The sequence below is a fragment of the Neomonachus schauinslandi genome, chromosome 3 (genome assembly GCF_002201575.2).
Source record: "Neomonachus schauinslandi chromosome 3, ASM220157v2, whole genome shotgun sequence".
In the NCBI taxonomy this organism is placed as follows: domain Eukaryota; kingdom Metazoa; phylum Chordata; class Mammalia; order Carnivora; family Phocidae; genus Neomonachus; species Neomonachus schauinslandi.
In genome coordinates, this window is record NC_058405.1 from 108430502 (window position 1) to 108449290 (window position 18789).

Sequence of the window (18789 nt, forward strand, 5' to 3'; positions counted from 1 at the left end):
GTGAAAAATAAGAATAGAGAGATGATTTATCACTCTCCTTTCACTCATCTTGCCAGAGTTCCATTTTACATTTTCCAGTCACTGCATGGCCCAATGCATATTTCCAAGCCACACTTAATCATTTCCCAACAAAAATGCTTGAAACTTCCTTGATTAACACTGGCTATTTCTGCTCACATGACTGTTCTGTATACCTGGGCACCTGACACACATTTTTATTAAATCGACCTTGAGAATATTTCTTGAAAGATATTTTTTCAATGTCATTTCTTCCCTGTCTTCCCATAATGCTTTGCCATACAGAGTTTGGTATCTGTTACTCATTGCTAGAAGCATCTAAATAAAATGAAATCAAGAAGCTCACCATCTACTGGGGAGCAAACCAGTAGTGCTTAGAACAGACATGAACAACCAACTAACCTGTGGTGGAATGCAAAAAGAATGAACATTCCAACTTTTAAAACAGTACTAGACATTAATTGTGACTTGGGGATCAGTAAAGGCTTAAAGATGGTTTTAGTTGAGGGACTTTTAAGGCAGAGAAGGGGAAGTTCTAGACTGAGAGAATTGTGATCCAAGGAAAAGGCTGGGAAAGAACATAAACTCTTCAGCGAATAGCAAGCAATCCAAAGAGGCTGGGGCCAGGTCCCAAAATGTGAGGTCTAGAGAGGTAGACTGAGGCCAGACAAGTGCTTTCTCAGAGTCCCTGAGGCCCATCTTGAGACTTCACCCCTTCCCTGGATTGTTGAGTAAGTGAAGAAATGGAGACTATATGCATTTAAGATGTAGGTAAGGAAGAAGAACCATGGAAGGAGAGCAATAAGGAACATCTGGAAAAGTAAAAAGAGGATCTGAGAGAGTAGTATCACCCTATTGAAGTGAGTTAAGAGCCTCAAAAGAACGTCTAAGAAAGGAATCAAGAAACCTTAAAAATGCATAAAAAAGGGGGTGTTGAGCATTGTAGAGGTACCAGAGCACCAGATAAGGTGAACATTTGGATCACTTGCTATTCAAAGGGTAGATCCTGTGGAGAGTGCAGGCTGAAATCAGCCTGAGGGTTACAGTGCGCCCATCAAAGTGGGAGAGGCAGAGAAAGAGAGATTGAGAGGAGAATGGGGAAGCAAGGTCTGTTTTCCTTAATGGGGCACGCGTATATAGGGGTATTCACTTGGGTGTTTACTTGGGGATACTTGCTAGGGAAGGGAGCTGGCTCCTGAAGAAACAGAAAAGTCTTACAAGTCAGAAGCAGGAGGATAGCATAGCATGTAGGATTTTTGGAATGGGGGAAAGCAAGTAGGCCTTATAAAAGAGAACAGACCAAGCTTTCTTACGAAGCTGAAGGAAGAACAGACAAGTGAAGCTGGAAAAAAACAGTTTCAGGTGGCAGGTGTGCAATCTACGGTGTGTCACCAAAGCATTAGACGAGGCCATTTATTTCACGCAAGGTGAGCAGAGGTGAAGGTAAGTATAAGAAGTGTTCTGAGGGACCAGAACAGGGGAGAGGGGCCGAGGACGTTCACTAGGTCTGAAGGCAAGGACTGACAGGCAACCTACTAAGGGATACGGCGGGTTCTGCTGTGAGCTGGAAACAAAGTCCTTGGCTGAAGTGTGCTGTGTACGTTACAGAATCATAAAGCTTGTTTGGGGGGCCTCTGTGCTTGTCTCATAAAGCCCTTTGAGAGAAATCACCTTCTATATAAGCACCCTCCCAAGTAATAAATACATGATTGTATAGAGATAGATAAAACACAAAAATGGTACTAACTACTTTCGTATACCCTAATACAATAATACATTAATTCTTGATTTTAAAAATAAAGAAACTTGGGCATATGCAGATTATAGTTTCATATCTCACTGGTCTAAATTATCATGCAAACTAACCAACTTTCTTCCTGAAACAAATTCAAAACACTGAGGAGATTCTAAGGAACTAAAAAAAAAAAAAAACAATGAAAAAGTTCCCACTGATCACCACAAAAGTAAAAAAAAAAAACCAAAACAAAACAAAACAAAAAAAGCCAACAAAACATGACAATATCGTAACTTTTTTTTTTAAGATTTTATTTTTAAGTAATCTCTACACCTAAGGTGGGGCTCAAACTCACAACCCCAAGGTCAAGAGTCGCATGCTCCATTGACTGAGCCAGCCAGGCATCCCAACAATATCTTAAATTTCAAATAAGTGAAACAAATAGTAAGAGAAGGAACATCTGTACATATCTGGAAAACAACAATAAAGCAAGTGAAGAAACCTATTTGTTTATGCTGGATAAAGGATGCTAGGCAAGCTTAAAAAGGATTTTAACAAAAATTACAAATTTAGTGCAGGAAGGATTGACAATTAAAAAAAAATCAGCGGGCATTGAAACAACATAACTTTATCTTAGAAAACAGTATCATGACCCATCTTACTCTTAAAATCCATTTATATTGGCTAGCATGTGAGCAAAATTGCAAATTAAAAGGGATGGGACACTGGCTAAAGGGTTGTAAACAATAGGAATTGGTAAGTGACAGGGCATTTCGCTGTGGGCAAGGTGCTAGGCCTGCTTCTAAATGTTGGCAAGGATGAACAGGATCCCTGTTAACACAGGTTGTGGATGGCTGACTTAATCGGTGGTGGTCAGTGGGGACATGGAAAGAGGCAGAACATAGGTAGACAGTAAACAAAAACTCAGCTTACTAATGTTATGAAATTGAAAAAAAAAAGTCCTGAATGCAAGTAGGACACATGGAAAACACTGCTGAGATTGTCTGGAGGTTGACCAGAGAAGCGCGTGCTGAGCTGACCAGCAAACTGATGCCACCTTGTCATGGAGTGTGTTGGAAAGAGAAAGAAGACACCAAGTCTGTGGGGACAGAGGGCCGTGCGAATGCTGGTTTCATCCGGAGCACCTGTAACTGTGTATGTCTGAAAATCAGAGAGTTCTTAGAAGAGCAATAATAATGACCAAGGCAATGGAAGAACTGATTTATGAGGACAGATTAAAGGAGCTAAGTATGAATAGTCTGGCTAAGTGACAAGTAGAGGGGGACATAATAGGAGTCTCCAAGGAAAGAGAATAATTATTTAGCTGGGTACAAGGGGGTATAACTAGAAGTAATGAGATGAAATTAAGAATGGGAAAATTTAAGCTGAATTTCAAGAAAAACTCCCTGATGGTATAATTTATTAGCTCATGGAATAAATTCCCTATGGAAATGCTATAGTGAGGGAAACTTAATAGGACTGGACAAAATACCAATAAATAATATAGATAATAATCCGGTATTTGAAAGAAGGTGGTTACATGCTATGCTTTCCTTGCTTAGAATATCTTCCCATATTTTTCTTTAATAGTCTGTTAATATATAGTGATTGTTACCTAGATAAGTATTCAGGCAGTTAGCTAAATCACAAAGGAAATATGTCCTTTAGGTGGGGTTAAATTAAAATCACTTTACTCTTTATATACTCTGCAGTAGTAAGCTGAAATAGTTTTTTACTACTTTGTTCTAGCAGAGCTGGTTGTGAAGCAAGCTGGACAAATGTATTAATATTTCTAAAAAACAAAACAAAACAAAACAAAACAATCCTCATCTACCATCCCACACAGAGTCTATTCTGATTCTCTGTGCCATGAAACTCATATTTTCATAGACATGTTTAATATAAACAATTTATTGCCATAATAGAAATCAAAAAACTTTATTCCAGCTTTTCTAAATGTAGCTCTATGGTCAATTACTTCACATCAATACCAAGATCAAATAGGCATAATACTAACAAGCAGTTTGCTTAATAATAGTCACCACACTAATTAACCCATCCAGAACATTCTTAATCAGACGCTATTTGTAATGTACAGTTAAGAGAAGCTTGGCAATAAATGGTTCCATGCTAAAAAAGAAAATAATACCTTAACTGATGGGGTGAAACTGGCTTTTCTATAGAACTGGACAGAATGTGCCGTCCTGGCGTTAACTCAAGAGAGTGAGTATGCAAATAGGCACATGTCTGAACACTTCCTTTCTCTTCCCCAGCTCCAACTCTGGTGGAGGTGTTAATGAGAAGAGAAAAGGTCCTGAGATAAGGAGTGAAAGAAAGAAAAGAGTCAGAAGAAAACCAGTGAGCTGCCTTGTAGAGCTTAAGCCAGATTTGCCTTTTAATAACCCCCCAATTTTTCTTAAAGCAATGCTACTGTCCACCTAACTCACAGAACCTCTTTCCCTCTGAGTCTCTCAGCTCTATCAGAACCTGTTTTTACTTTTAAAAATATTCTGATTACTGTAATCATTTGCAATCTGTTATTAGCCATGGGGCCCTCCCCCCTACTTTTTTCCCAACCAATCGCCAAGCTGAGAAACAGAAGTAGAGCCTCTCTTGAACTTCCTCTCCTCACAAAGGTCCTTCTTTCCTCACCACGTCTGTCCTCCAACATGGTTCCAGAGGCACTGCCACAAAATCCCAGTACTATGTCGGCTAATGTTCAAAGACACAGCTGGTGTATGTACTTTCTAGACCTAAATTTGCTTGCTTCTTGCCACCCCCACATCCAAACACCTACACCTAGAGCTGGACCTATAGAAATGGCCTTATTCAGGTCAATCTGGAAAGACTAGATTTCAGAGTAGCTTTAAATGCTGTTAAGATTGAATGCAAGTGCAGGAAATGCTCTAGGTACCTTAGCTTATTTCTGCTAAAGTTGAGAGGCTAGAGTATGTTTAGTTGACTAATAGAGGTAGTCAAAAGGAAGGCGATAAAATAAAGCGAGTCAAATAAACTTAGGACATTAATATTGATTGATGTGTTGTTGAAGAGAATAGCATGGCTGAAATGTATGTTACACTGCTTACAAATTTTTTTTGAGAGATTTCAATAAAAAGTACTTAATATAGTGAGTTCAACCTATAGAATCTCATAAATACCCACAGATAAGAGTCCACGAGACAGAGATTATCAATGGTCTTGCTTCTCAAAACAGATTTGTAAGACAGAACATGAAAAATGATGCAAATTAGCAGATGATGAAAGAGAAAGACAGCATAACTGGTCAAAGATGATTCCAGATTTGAGCCAAGGCAGAAGGAGGTGCATGTTAGCAACTGAAATAAGGAAAGTGGCCTGCGTGTGGGGCAGGCAAGAAGAGGGAGCTGATGAAGCTCAGCCCCTCTCCACATAGCTGGGGTTTGAGGGAGGGAGAGTGGTATGGCCACGGCATTGTATGGCTTAGGCTGAGGTTTTAACAAGGTGTGTTTTGTGCAACACTAGAGAAGGTTTTGTGAGAAAACATGTTGGGTAAATGCTGGATTAAACAGAGCGAAATATTTCTTCGCTAAAGAACTTCCCAAAGTACATGCTAGTGTATACTAGAAATATGTCCACTCATTCGTTCTTTTGTTAATTAAAAAAATATTTATTGAGCACCTATTATGTAATAGGAATATTACGTTTATCGTTTCTCAAACTTAACACTAATGAAACAAGGACTCCTCCACCCCCAAGGATGCACCTTGAGAATTAATATTCAACAAAGGATATTCGGGGAAACACTACTGGAGACCCTAGGAGATGCATAGCTAGAGTCTGAAAGGCAAGCTAGGGGGTGGCATATTTTATATGGCAGACATGGCAGAAGGAGCGGGGAAATGCATTCACACAAGAAAATGAAGAAACTCAAACCAAAGGCCATGCACGAAGGCCACATATCAGTAGACAAAAGGAAGTCTGAAAGAAATGAGGAGAATCTGTGAAAAAGAGTGACAGGAGATACGGTTCCAGGCTAATATGGATGACAGCAGAAAAAAAAAATCATTTGATTTTATCACAGCCATTTCTGTGGATTCTTGGATACAAACCATACTGGGAACTGAAGAGAAGGGAAATAGGAATCAAAGATAAATAACTTTTCCAAAACCAACTGGGAAGACATATCCAGGCAGTGTAGTGATCTAAGTTCTTGGGTGATTTATAACAAAAACTGTTCACTGTTTCCAAAGAACGTGCTGGAAATTAATTACAAAATTAACATTTTTAGAATTTAGCCACATAAGCAAATATCAAAGATAATTAAAAAATCATGCTAGCCCACATGTGACCAATATATCACTTATATGGTAAGCAGATTTATATAAAACTATAAACTATAAAAGTAAAAATCTTGATCTAGCATTCTCATGTGTACACACACACCCCCCTGTATCTCTTGCCACACTATCTTCACTAAATAAAGGAATCACAAGCAAGGAAATCCATCATAATTAAAACTAGATGTTGGGAGACCACAACATTAAACAGAAAGACAGACTTAGGCTTGGTTGGTTGGTTGTAGGATGGCTGCTCTTCCTTCCTGGAGATGGCTAAGGGCTAATACTCATAAAATAGATGGCACATGTCTATGGAGGCTGTTTCAGTAAGAAACTCCTGGCAGAACAAAATACGTACCAATTCAAATCACAGACGAGTCCATCATAATCCTCACACACATAGCACAAATGCTTTGGGGGAACAACCATCCAACACCACTGTGGCTGCTTAGGCCATGTTGTTCAGATGTTCAGTGTTTGGTGCCTGAACCAAATTTCATCTCCCGTGGTATAAACTCGCAAAGCCGACACGCAGTATTGACAGCGAAGGGCACGGGGCAAGGGTACTCACTGCAACTATGAAGAATCTGTTTTGTGACAAGACAGAAAAACAGAATCTAGAGACACGAGCTGCGGTCAAAGTGAACAAGCAAACCCTACTTACTAGCCTGAGAAATGCACGCTGAGACTGAAAGCAAATTTGTGGTTATCAGACTGGCCTCCTTAGCTCCGCCTGGCCCCAGAGAGGACACCCTTAGGGACGACAGCACTTTCCCCTAAAGGCCACCCAAAAGACAAGCTGCAGCTTCCTCCCTTGCTTGAGGGCCACCATTTTCTGAAGGCTGTCCCTTCAATGGTTGGGACGTATGGCTATCCTAGGAAAAGATGGTCCTGTGCTCATGAGTCTATTCCTTTTTCTTTTCCTTTCCCACCACCACTTTTCTGAAAATCTAACACTTCCTACATACCTTACTTATACCATTTGTTTATATGACCTCTTCTGACAATATGGTTTATGTGGTTAGTATTATTTAACTTATATTTTTTTAACTTATTTTTTTAAAGACTTTATTTATTCGTCAGAGAGAGAAAGAGAGAGTGCACGAGCAGGGGGAGTGGCAGGCAGAGGAAGAGGGAGAAGCAGGCTCCCCACTGAGCAGGGAGCCCTTTGCGGGGCTCGATCCCAGGACCCTGGGATCATGACCTGAGCCGAAGGCAGATGCTTAACCGACTGGGCCACCCAGGCGCCCCAGTATTATTTAACTTAAACAATTATGCCTCAAGTCTCCATTCTCTCTCTTTTTTTTTTTTTTTAAGATTTTATTTATTTATTTGAGAGAGAGAGAATGAGAGACAGAGAGCACGAGAGGGAAGAGGGCAGAGGGAGAAGCAGACCCCCTGCTGAGCAGGGAGCCTGATGTGGGACTCGATCCGGGACTCCAGGATCATGACCTGAGCCGAAGGCAGTCGCTTAACCAACTGAGCCACCCAGGCGCCCCCATTCTCTCTTGATTTCAGAGTGTTTTGGGTTGTATACATTGCTAATTTAACTGCCTACTAGCAAGGGCAGTTTGTCTTGTGCAATTTTATAACATCCCTTTAGAATAAATATACTCCTCTCACCGAAAATTTAAGGTCCTTACAAATGTATGAGACGAAACGCTACCTTGCATGTTGACAGAACAAATGTTCATCAAATCCAGAGCCAGTCTTGAGAGCATATGCATGCTTACTTCTCAGGAGCTCCACTCCTCCCAAAATAAGAGTTCTCTCAGAACAATAAAACCTTCTAGTTTATACTAGGTTTACTATAGCAATGCAACACCGTTAGGCAGAGCTGTAGGCTAAACTGCAAACAGGGAATCTTTATTCTCCAACATCTGTTTCAAGTATTAACCATCCACTGGTGGTTAATTCCCTAAGATGTTTATACTACTTTCTGATTGCCCGGGTCCCCCTGCTGTCCCCCACACCTACCACGTGTCTCCTTGTAGCCTATATGTTGAAACCAAGCCCCACTTTGATTCCCGCCCTGAACCATGCCCTGCTCTCCATTGTTGGTCTTATTGGAAACTAATCTTAAATTCCCGCAATGTCTCACCTTCCATGCTTAATGTGTTGCACCCTTCAAAAGGGGCAGTACCTTAACTCAAGGGAACTTGTCATAAATGGGATCATTTCAAATACCACAGTGAGCCTGTGCAAAAGATGATTTTGGAAGGACAAGTGGAGAGAAATCTCTGTGAAGCACCTTAAGGAACTCCACTCAAGCAATGGACATGTTGAATAGAGGTTAATCCAGGCTGTATCAGTACACAGGCACTTCCTGTATTTGTGAATTTATTCAAATCACTTAATTTCTCTGAACCTCAGTTTCCTAATCTATAAAATGGGATAGTGTCTGTTACTGCAAATTTCTTGAGAGGATAAAAGAGAACTGTGCCCTGTGGAGGAGCTGAGTAAATCTAAGTAAACTTCCCATGCCTTTGCTCAGTCAGGTTGACACCCGGACTTAAGGAGTTAGCCCTAAGGCCATCTTGGATAACATCAAATTTCCTAGTTAGTCAGTGAATGAGAAACTGTAATCAATCCACAAATAGTCATTCAACATTGAAGCTCCTCCCATATCGTATCTGTAGTGACAAAGCCTTTAGCGCACACGTAGTAAAATTTTATGCCAACTTATTTTGGTCTCTTAGCCCCTGAAGTTGTAAATTATCCACATCACTGTTAAACTAAATTGTTTACTGATTCTATTGCTAAAATGACCTAATTTTTCAATTCAATCTTAATAACTTGCTCATCATTTGTTTCGTTAATAACTCAGAGGCAAAACTGTAAAATCTTCTATCCTTCCACCTTAGTTAACTTAATGATAGTATATAAAAATGAAAACTGTGGATCTGAAGTAATCTCTTTCAAGTAGGAGGAAGTAGCTGTTTCACATGTACCTAGACTCAGCAAGCTCCTTTGCTAGGATTTACCTTGTTGGCGAGTAAATGTTCTCACTACTCTGGGAATCCCAGGTCTTCTATAGCATCAGTAAAGCATCAAAGGAAACTCTAAAAATGATCTCTAATCACATGTTCTATTCCATGATTTTTTTTTGAGAAGCCATTATTTGGAAGTTGAAAGCAGGATGGGAAAAGGTGTTGATAGTAAAGAAAGGCTTGCTTTCTTCTTTCCAAATAAATATAAGAATTCCTCTATGGCAGTGTTTCTAATTGGAAACTCTCCCTTAGAGCATGACATCATTTTACTGGTGCTATGGACCGGGTGGTGTTCCCTCAAAATTCATAGGTTGAAACCCTAACCCCTAATGTGACTATGTCTGGAGATAGGATCTTTAGGAGGTAACAAGGTTTAGACGAGGTCATAATGGGCCCTAATCCGATAGGACTGCTGCCTTCTAAGAAGCAGAAGAGATCTCTCTCTGTCTCTCTCCTTCCCCTCCTCCTTTCCACCACCACATGTGAGGACATGTAGCCACAAGGCAGCTATCTGCAAGCCAGGAAGAGAGCCCTACTCAAAACCAACCATACCGGCACCCTGTTCTCAGGCGTCCAACTACCAGAACTGTGAGAAAATACATATCTGTTGTTTAAACCACCCACTCCAAGGAACTTTTTTTCTTTTTTGGCAGCCTGAGATGACCAATACAAATGGATACTGCTGTGGAAAAAGGAGAGAGGGTCAACACTGTAACGTGTGAAATTTCCTGAACAGAGTATCAGGAAACCAACGGAGTAGGAGGCACCATATTTATGTTGACAGGCAGTGACAACAAGAGAATACTGTCGAAGAAGAGAGAGCTGACTATCAAAACTGATAAAAGAATTTGGAGGATGAAGAGGAGGAAATGTCTGTGAATTTTATTGTGAAGCACAAAATGGTACTTGTTTATTAAGAATTAAGAAAAAGAAGAGAGGGGCGCCTGGGTGGCTCAGTTGGTTGAGTGTCTGCCTTCGGCTCAGGTCATGATCCCGATGTCCCTGGATCGAGCCGTGCATCGGGCTCCCTGCTCAGCAAGGAGTCTGCTTCTCCCTCTGCCCCTCACCCTGTTCGTTCTCTCTCGCTCACTCTCTCCCTTTCTTAAATAAAAATAAATAAAAATCTTTAAAAAAAAGAAAAAAGAATAGAGAAAGGAGTTTTAGGAAAGACATTTTTCTTAAAGATTTGTTTGGTTGTGAATAGTCAATCTCTCTAAACCTGGGTTTTCTCATCTGACCAATGAGAATACCACCAGTCGTAGACTTCTCTAGAAGAATAAGGATCAAAACATTCTATTAAATGTACTGATTATCTTACAGTCCTTAATCACACGCAAAAGGGCACACTGGGTCAGCAAGGCTCTAGGCACACTGTCTGGTTTCAAATTCACGGCTCTACCACTTATTAGCTGACCAGGGAAAATGTTTTTTTTCTTTAAATATCGGTCATTTCATCTGTAAAATGGGGTAATATTAGGGCTGCCTTGCAGAATGATGCTTTCCATGTTGCTTGGCACATAGTAAGAGGTCAGTAAATACTATTGTTTTTTATTATTGATAATAACGGTGAAGATTATCATCATTATGTTGTCATGATTACTAAAGAGATACTCTACTCCACTGCCATTTCATAGTGAAACCTATTTCCTGAACCAGACTCATGCTTTTTTTTTAAGATTTTATTTATTTTTTAACAGAGAGAGAGACAGCAGGAGAGGGAACACAGGAGAGGGAGTGGGAAAGGGAGAAGCAGGCTTCCCGCTGAGCAGGGAGCCCGATGCGGGACTTGATCCCAGGACCCTGGGATCATGACCTGAGCCGAAGGCAGACACTTAACGACTGAGCCACCCAGGTGCCCCAAGACTCATGCTTTTTTTTAAAATATGTTTTTCTTGTCAACTCTTACCAGTTTCACTTTAGCCATTCATTTAAGGCAGGCATTTTAATATGTTACCTTATTTTCATTTGTGTACTAATCAAAGATTCGTACTCATGCCTACAGGCACATTAATAACAAAAAGGCCTAATGTTATAAATCAAACAAATATATTCCTCCCTTTCTATTATTTGTTTCCTATGGTACTTTTCTCTTACCTTTCACTTTTCCTTGTTTTTTCTTTTATTCTTTCCATTTTTCTAACTGAGTGTTTCCATTTTTTCCCTTCTTAAAGCTGCATAGAACAAGAGAGTAAAACTAAGAAATTTAAAACATCAGTTTTCAGGTCTCTGAAGCATGAACACATGGGCATCAAAAAACCCAGTCTTTTTTTTTTTTTTCTTTTTCATTTGCCCATCCACAACCCGAATAAATCAAAATTACCAGCAAATCCAACTTATAGCACAACCTGCCTTTTTTTTCTTTTCCGCCACCACATTAAATGCTAGGGCACTAAGTATTGATTCACTTCAAGTTCTGATTCTATTGCCATCTAATTGTTAAGCCACAGAAACTGATTTTATCCTGAACTAATATTAGAAGATACAGGTTTGTTAATATTACATGTGAAATGAAGCCTTCAAGTGTACAAAGTGAGTGTACAAACACTCCCACTTACTTCAGGTTTTCTACACTTTCCATTATTTCTAAGTTTGGAAACAGATGGGTAAACCACTGGGCTATTACTAGACTATAACCAAGTCCTGACAGCAAAGAAAGGCCTTAAATACTCAGTGAAAATACTGACTGAAAAAGGTTTAGAGAAAAAAACCATTCAATCACCTTTAAACAAAAATTGGAGTGCTTAGTATATGCCGAGCAAATAGCCAAGTTGCACCCACGGACCACGTGATGTGGTAGGTGCTCGGATCAGGGAAGAATAGGTGTTAGAATGATGAGAACCCAGTCCTGGAGATGGGACTAGCACCAAGGAAGGCTGTCTAGAGAAGGTGATCTTTCAGCCGAGGCTGTGGTGGTGGTTGGAAGTTAGCCAGTTGTGGTAGTGAGGGATGGGCTGTGCTAAGAGTAATAGCATGTGCAAAGGGTCTGGGGAGAAAATATGGTTCAGGCATAAAAAGCAAAAAATATGGTCTGGGTGTCGATTGGGAGTGATACGAGTGAAGGGGGGGGGTGGACAAAAATGAGGTCCAAGGTATAACCAGGGGAAGGCTTTCCTGTCCTTAATAATCTAAGGGAAGCTGTTTGTGGCCATTTGAGAAGTTTACAGGCAGATTGGGGCTGCATAAACACTCTGCTGCAGTGTGAAGAATGGATTGGGTATAGCAGAGCAGAGCAAATACCAATTTTAAATCCCTCTTGCCTTTTGAATCTCCACTAAAATAATGGTATGGGAATTTTTTAAAAACAGGCATAGACGTTCCAGGACAAAGAGGAAAACTGAGAAAGATGACAATAGGAAAGAAATGTCAACTAAATTTCAGAAGATGGAAAGCAGACGGATGAGTGGTGTTTAAGCACAGAGGAGGAGGCAGAACATGTCTATGCCTGCAGATGATTTTGCTTGTGCATGTGATGTTAGCCAAGCAGCAGCAGTTCATTTGTTCCAGACAAACTCCAAAGGCTCAGGTATCAGACATGCCAGGTACCTCTGGAGGTGCAGATGCAGAGCAGAATTGAAAACAGAACTGGTAGCAATTCTGTATGAAGTGAGCACAAACCCCTCTGATAACTTCCCAGAACCCAGTGCAGCCAGGCATCTACCTCCTGTCTCCCTCTCCCCCCACCTCCCACTCCTCACCTCAACAGCAGAAAGGAGGCTTCCTCACCAGAAAGGCTGAACCCCACAGACCAGGTAAGGCTGAAGGCAGGGTGAGGGAAATTAAGTGAAAGAATGCCCGTTTATTGGTGATGCTTCTCTAGCGCCCTTCCCAAACCATTTGGCTCTCAGACAGCAATAGATTCCCCATCCAGGCGACAAGAGGAGCCTTTCTCTGGAAACTCACTGGACTGACCTGTTGCCAATGACATGTGGGGATGCCACAACAAAACAAGTGAATCCCTGTTTGTTCATTCTATGAAAAAGGACCCTTTCAGGGTCTCACTCTCAAATATGAATGGAGAGCCAGGGACCATCAGACATTTGAGGAAAACTCTTCAAATGAAATAAGACAAAGCAACCAAGTACAGAAAAGGAACTTGAAAGAAACTAAGACAGAAGGAAGAGTAGAAGAAAACTTAAAAAAAATTTCCTATAATATCCACAGTGATAAAATAAGATTTTTGCATTCATGGTGAGAAAAACTGAATGCAATAACAAAGGACATTCAAGAACAAAGAAGAGTGCTTGCAAATAAAAATATTGTAACTGAAAAAGAATCATTAGAAGAATTGGAAGATAGAGTTGAGAAAATTTTACAGAAAGAAGAAAACCAAAAATGAAAAGAATGAAGTAAGAGAAGCAATAACAAAATGAGGCCCATCTAAATTTCAATATTGATGCATAGCAGTTGAAGAAAGTGAAGATGAGGAAAATCATGGGGGAGAAAATCAAAGAAACAACATAAGAAAATTCTTTGTGCTAAAGGGAATGAGTGACCAGCATAAGAAAGGAACAAAAATCCAATCCAAGAATTACGGAATTTCAGAATACCAGGGGTGAAAAAGAAAGTCTAATGCCTTTTGGGAGAGCGCACAGGGAGAGTCACATGCAAGCGATCAGAAATAGACAGGAATCAAACTTCTCAACAGGAAGTTCAGGAAGTTCAGAAAGTAGAAACCAATAAGAACATTACTTCAAACTTAAGAGGAAAATGATTTTCAATGAGAGTTCAAAACTCAGTCAAATGTCAATCAAATGTGAGACAGGATAAAGTCATTTTCAGACACGCAAGTTCTTGAGAAATTTTAGCTCCCATGGACAACCCTTGTGGTAGATACACCACACTAAAATGAGAAAGGAAAACAAAGAACAGAGAGACACGGGATTGAGGAAATAGTTGACACAAGGGCCCAGAAAGCAACTAGAAGGAACAGGAACTAGAGAATGGAGGCCTCCAGGATGGAGGTATGCAAGGAAAAACATGGAAATGATAGGTTTCTTGATGTGACTGGCCATATCAAGATGATGACTCAGTAACAGCGACAGAGCTTGGGAATGAGTTTGGGATAGTGACAGACACCAGGCAGATAAAGCCAAAGCAGTAATTAGCTTCAGGAAAAAGTGAAGAGTTGTTCAAGGAAGAAAACCAAACCCAGAAAACAATGATGCTCATCAGGGAACATTTTTTAACATAGCAATAATGCTATAAACACAGAATATTTAATTAACCAAAAGTTGAGCTACAGCCATACTGGAAGGATAGGGTGAGGGAAAGTGTATGTATGTGCACATGCATACTCAGATTGTAAGAGAGCTAACTAAATCATTTCTACTGGTAGGAAGTAAATAGATAATATCTATTTTAAAAATCAAGAACTAGCAAGACAAGAAAAAAATAAACATTTTGTCAGTGGTAGCCTCTGCAGGTGGGAGAACTTAGGGGTGGGAAGGACTGGGGAAAGGGATTTTGCTTTGTATCATAGATTTTTGTATTCTCTGACTTTTAAAACTAAATGTATGTATTACCTTGAGAATTCATGATTTTAATAATCTCTGGAAATTTCTTGCCCACATCTCTTTGAATATTGCCTCTAACACTTTCTCTAATTTTTCCTTCTGGAAATCCTATTAGACATGTGTTGGATTCTTATTCTTTTATTTCTTAAGATCTAGCTTCTAGGTCACTAATTCTCCCTTCACACACATCTAATACTTAACATCTCCATCAAGTTCATTTTAATGAATATATTAAAATTCTACTTAGTCCTTTTAAAATACGCATTATTTTTTATAGTATCTTTTATTTTTCATGTTACAAATTTATTCTTATGTTACTAATTGTTTTAAAAACTCACTTGTTCTTTTCTATCCAGAAGTTTTAATATTTGAAGTTCTTAAGGGCCTAATCCCACAGTAAATTGTTAGAGCCAGTTTCTGATTTGCTAAACTGTAATAGATATTGGGCAGGAAACATCAGAAAAGGTTTTGAGGAGAAGTGGGGATTACACAGGTAGGTATTGATTCACTATGCCTGGAAATAGTTACAGATTCATCAAAGTGAGGCAATAGAGAGAGGTTTGTACCTAAGTTTTATCCTTCCTTAAAAACTCACCAGTTTTCTAAATTCTAAGACATTGACTTAAACTATAAGGCAATCAGCCGGTATTTATGGAGTGCCCACTCAAATAGAAATCTCTGCTGTTATAAGAAAAAACCAGACATTTTATTTATTTATTTATTTATTTATTTATTTATTTATTTATTTATTTATTTAAGATTTTATTTATTTGACAGAGAGAGATACAGCGAGAGAGGGAACACAAGCAGCGGGAGTGGGAGAGGGAGAAGCAGGCTTCCCGCGGAGCAGGGAGCCTGAAGCGGGGCTCGATCCCAGGACCCTGGGACCATGACCTGAGCCGAAGGCAGAAGCTTAACGACTGAGCCACCCAGGCGCCCCGCAAACCAGACATTTTAACATATGATTGAATTTCCCTCTTCCAAGCTTTCTTCTTCTTTTTTTTTTTTTTTTTTTGGAGGCGTGGGAGGGGCAGAGGAAGAGAGAGGGAAAGAATCTTAGCAGACTCCAGGCCCAGCAAAGAGTCCGACGTGGGGCTTGATCTCACAACCCTGAGATCATGACCTGAGCCGAAATCAAGAGTCCAACTGAGCCACCAGGCACCCCTTCCTCTTCCAAGCTTTTTAAAGAGAGAGTAATGTTTTGTTTAAAGATCACAACGATCCATGGTCATCCCTCAGGATATACTGAACATTATTTTGAGGTTCAACATTACTAAAAAGCAGAAAAGCTTTTTTACTTTGCACCCTGAAATAGCCTTTCCTTGGATAGTGGGTTCATGAATATGAGCAAATGTTTTTAGTAGAGAGTTATATACATTCACAGTTTGTATTTTTGTGGATCATACACACAGAGATGTGCAAATATCTCTTTTAATACTAAATTGGGTATAAGTGTACACTTTTAACCATAAATGTTAATAATAATAAATGTCCTGGGGAAAGTATTCGATGGAGTTATCATATAAAACAAACAAACAAAAATTCTGTCATCTTAAAAATGCACTTATTCCATAATTTACCTGTATTGAGGGTCTACATCTTGTTAGGATGGCTATGTTAAAGTATTACATATATCACCTGAATGTCACTACGTGCCCTAATTTATACACATTTAACATTTCAATAATATGTGCCATGGCAAAACCAAGTTCTCAGGGTGTCAAAAGCCAGATTATTCAAAACTGAATGTAAGCTTAGGAGTACAGATAGCAAACGGCCAGATGGTCCTGCAGCAATCTGCTGAAGGCCATTTAAAACCAATCCATGTATAGTCGATGCATTCCAGCAGAGAATTATAGACAACAAACCAAGAGATACTAAAGTCTTACTATGATATTATCTTTGTTAAGCCAGAAATAACATTTTGATTTTATAGGACTGGAGTTAAAACAAATCTTATTCTTTACTCCCTGTAGCAAATAAATGAGCCAAATCAACTCTACTGGCTCACAGGTTTATGGCCCACAGTAGATGTTCAATATGTACTTGCTGAATGAATGACTGCCTTGGTACAAGGAAGTGGCAAGGGTTATGCATACACGATTTTATGCTTTTCTGGGTCCTGACTGTTTCTGTATACTGATGTGTGGTTTGGGTGTTTGAGTATGTTTTATTTAGGTGGTTTGCATATGTGAAGTCGAAAGAGGTAAGGTTGGTTGAAGGGTAATTATTTCTTGATGGAAGAATTATAAAAAGTATAAACAGATCAGCTATTGCCTAAGCAAACTCAGCTCTTCATTCCTGATCTACAATGCAAAGAGTATACAAAATAAGGTTTCATTAAAGAGTGACTGTCACATCAACAGGAAAGAGAACGAAGACCTGCTATGCAGTATTATTAGATATATTGAATTTGTTGTCACCAAGATCAACAAAATACTGCTTCAAAGGACTACACACTGTGACATAGAAATGGCTTTGCAATACAGAGCACTGCTCCGATACCATTTTTTTCATATTACTGTAATGGAGTTATACTTCTGGAAGAAATGAATATCAATTTATTGATGGCTTGGGTCACTATTAAAATAGTAACAAACTAATGACAAAGTATCTAGGATAATTATCCATTTTGGAAAAAAAATTAGAAACTTTTTATCATGTGATATGTTCACAACACAAAATAACTCTACATCATATGGTGTAAAATGGGACTTTTCCTATTACCTCGGCATTTCAGCTGAGGTCCTCATCCTGAGGATTAAGACCTACAAATGCCAAAAGGAAGTGCGAGACACACCTCTGCAGGACTTGCTAAAGGTAGAAATATTGGCCCCATGACTCTTACTCATCACTCTCTAACAGCCTAAGAATGAGGAGGAAATTCACTGGTGTAGATGGGCTCCATAAGAACCTCTTGTAGAGATGTGGGATGTCTGCCAGAAGGGGAGGCTGGCATCTCTTTCTTCAAACTGGATGACTTCCAAGCTGCTGAAACTCAGAATCTCCTCCTGCTCCTAGAACAGAGCTCAGAGGTGTTCTTGGGAGAACCTACTGCATGCCCCCCTAAAATATGGGCCATAGATCCTGATGATAGCCCTGACTTCAGGATTCTGAAGGCAGGAGGCTGACTGAAGCTGTCCATATGACAGGGCAAGGAGAAAGGGCAGATGGAGAAAGGAAGAAGCCCAATTTTTACCATCTGAAAGGGAAAGGATACTTGATTTCCTCCCACCCCAACCCACGTTCCTGGTGAAGGGGAGTTATGCATGCACCATATTGAAAGGACTATGCTCAAGAAGGCTGACTTCAAGGCAAGGGTCATACCCTTGTGTCAGGATCTGAGAGAAGGAAGTGATAAGAGGTCACCCAAAGAGTGTTTCATCCATGCTAGGGAATCCCTCCGTGTGTGAGGTCTTCCCAGGAACATCTCAAAAGAACATACCTCTGCACCACACAAAAGAGCTGGTATTTGCCTATTGCTGACAGAAGGCATTTGAAACCCATGACAGAAACCCTCCAACAGCACCAGCTATGTAACAAGCCCTCCTCTCTTTTCCTCTAGTCCTTCTTCTTAGTCCAGAGCTTGCCTGCTGCAGGAGCTTGAAGGAGAGGACAGGAGGCAAGAAAGGAAGTGCATGTAACTGGTTTATTGAATGGACTGCACTTGATGAATATAATAAAGGACTAGTTTTATTTTCCCCTTTTGCCACTGCCTTCAGACACATCTCAGATCTCCCTTCTCTTCCTGTTGGTGATAGCTTTGGCAGACACCCTGGCTTTCTGGCTTGTGATTATTTTCTTCTGGTAATGTTAGCATTTCTTTTTTTTCCCTCCCTCCTGTGTTATAAACTAGGAATAGGAAACGCGACACTAAAGGTAGAAACCACAAAAGTAAAGAACAGGTTCGTCTGTGTAAAAATAAAATGTTTTAACATCAAAAGCTTCATAAATAAAAACTGAAGGGCAACATGCAAAAGTGAAAAAAATATTTGAAATGTATACACCAGATGAAGAGTTCATCAGTTAACTCTTAGCAGTCAATGGGGCTAGATGGCAGGCAATCTCAGGTCCATGAAGTCTGCTACTATTGGGACCTAGAAGCCATGGGATTCAGGCGATTCATTTACATCTCTGAGCTTCAGTGTTCTCAGCTCCGAAGGGGGGGGGTGGTGGTCAATACCATTACCTACATCAGTGGGTTGTGGGGAGAATTA

General features: G+C 39.9%; 1 protein-coding gene across 6 annotated transcripts in view; it reads right to left on the reverse strand.

The window, feature by feature from the left end:
• Positions 1–18789, reverse strand: part of GTDC1 (glycosyltransferase like domain containing 1) — a 265867-nt gene that overhangs the window by 61739 nt on the left and 185339 nt on the right. The window lies entirely within an intron of this gene.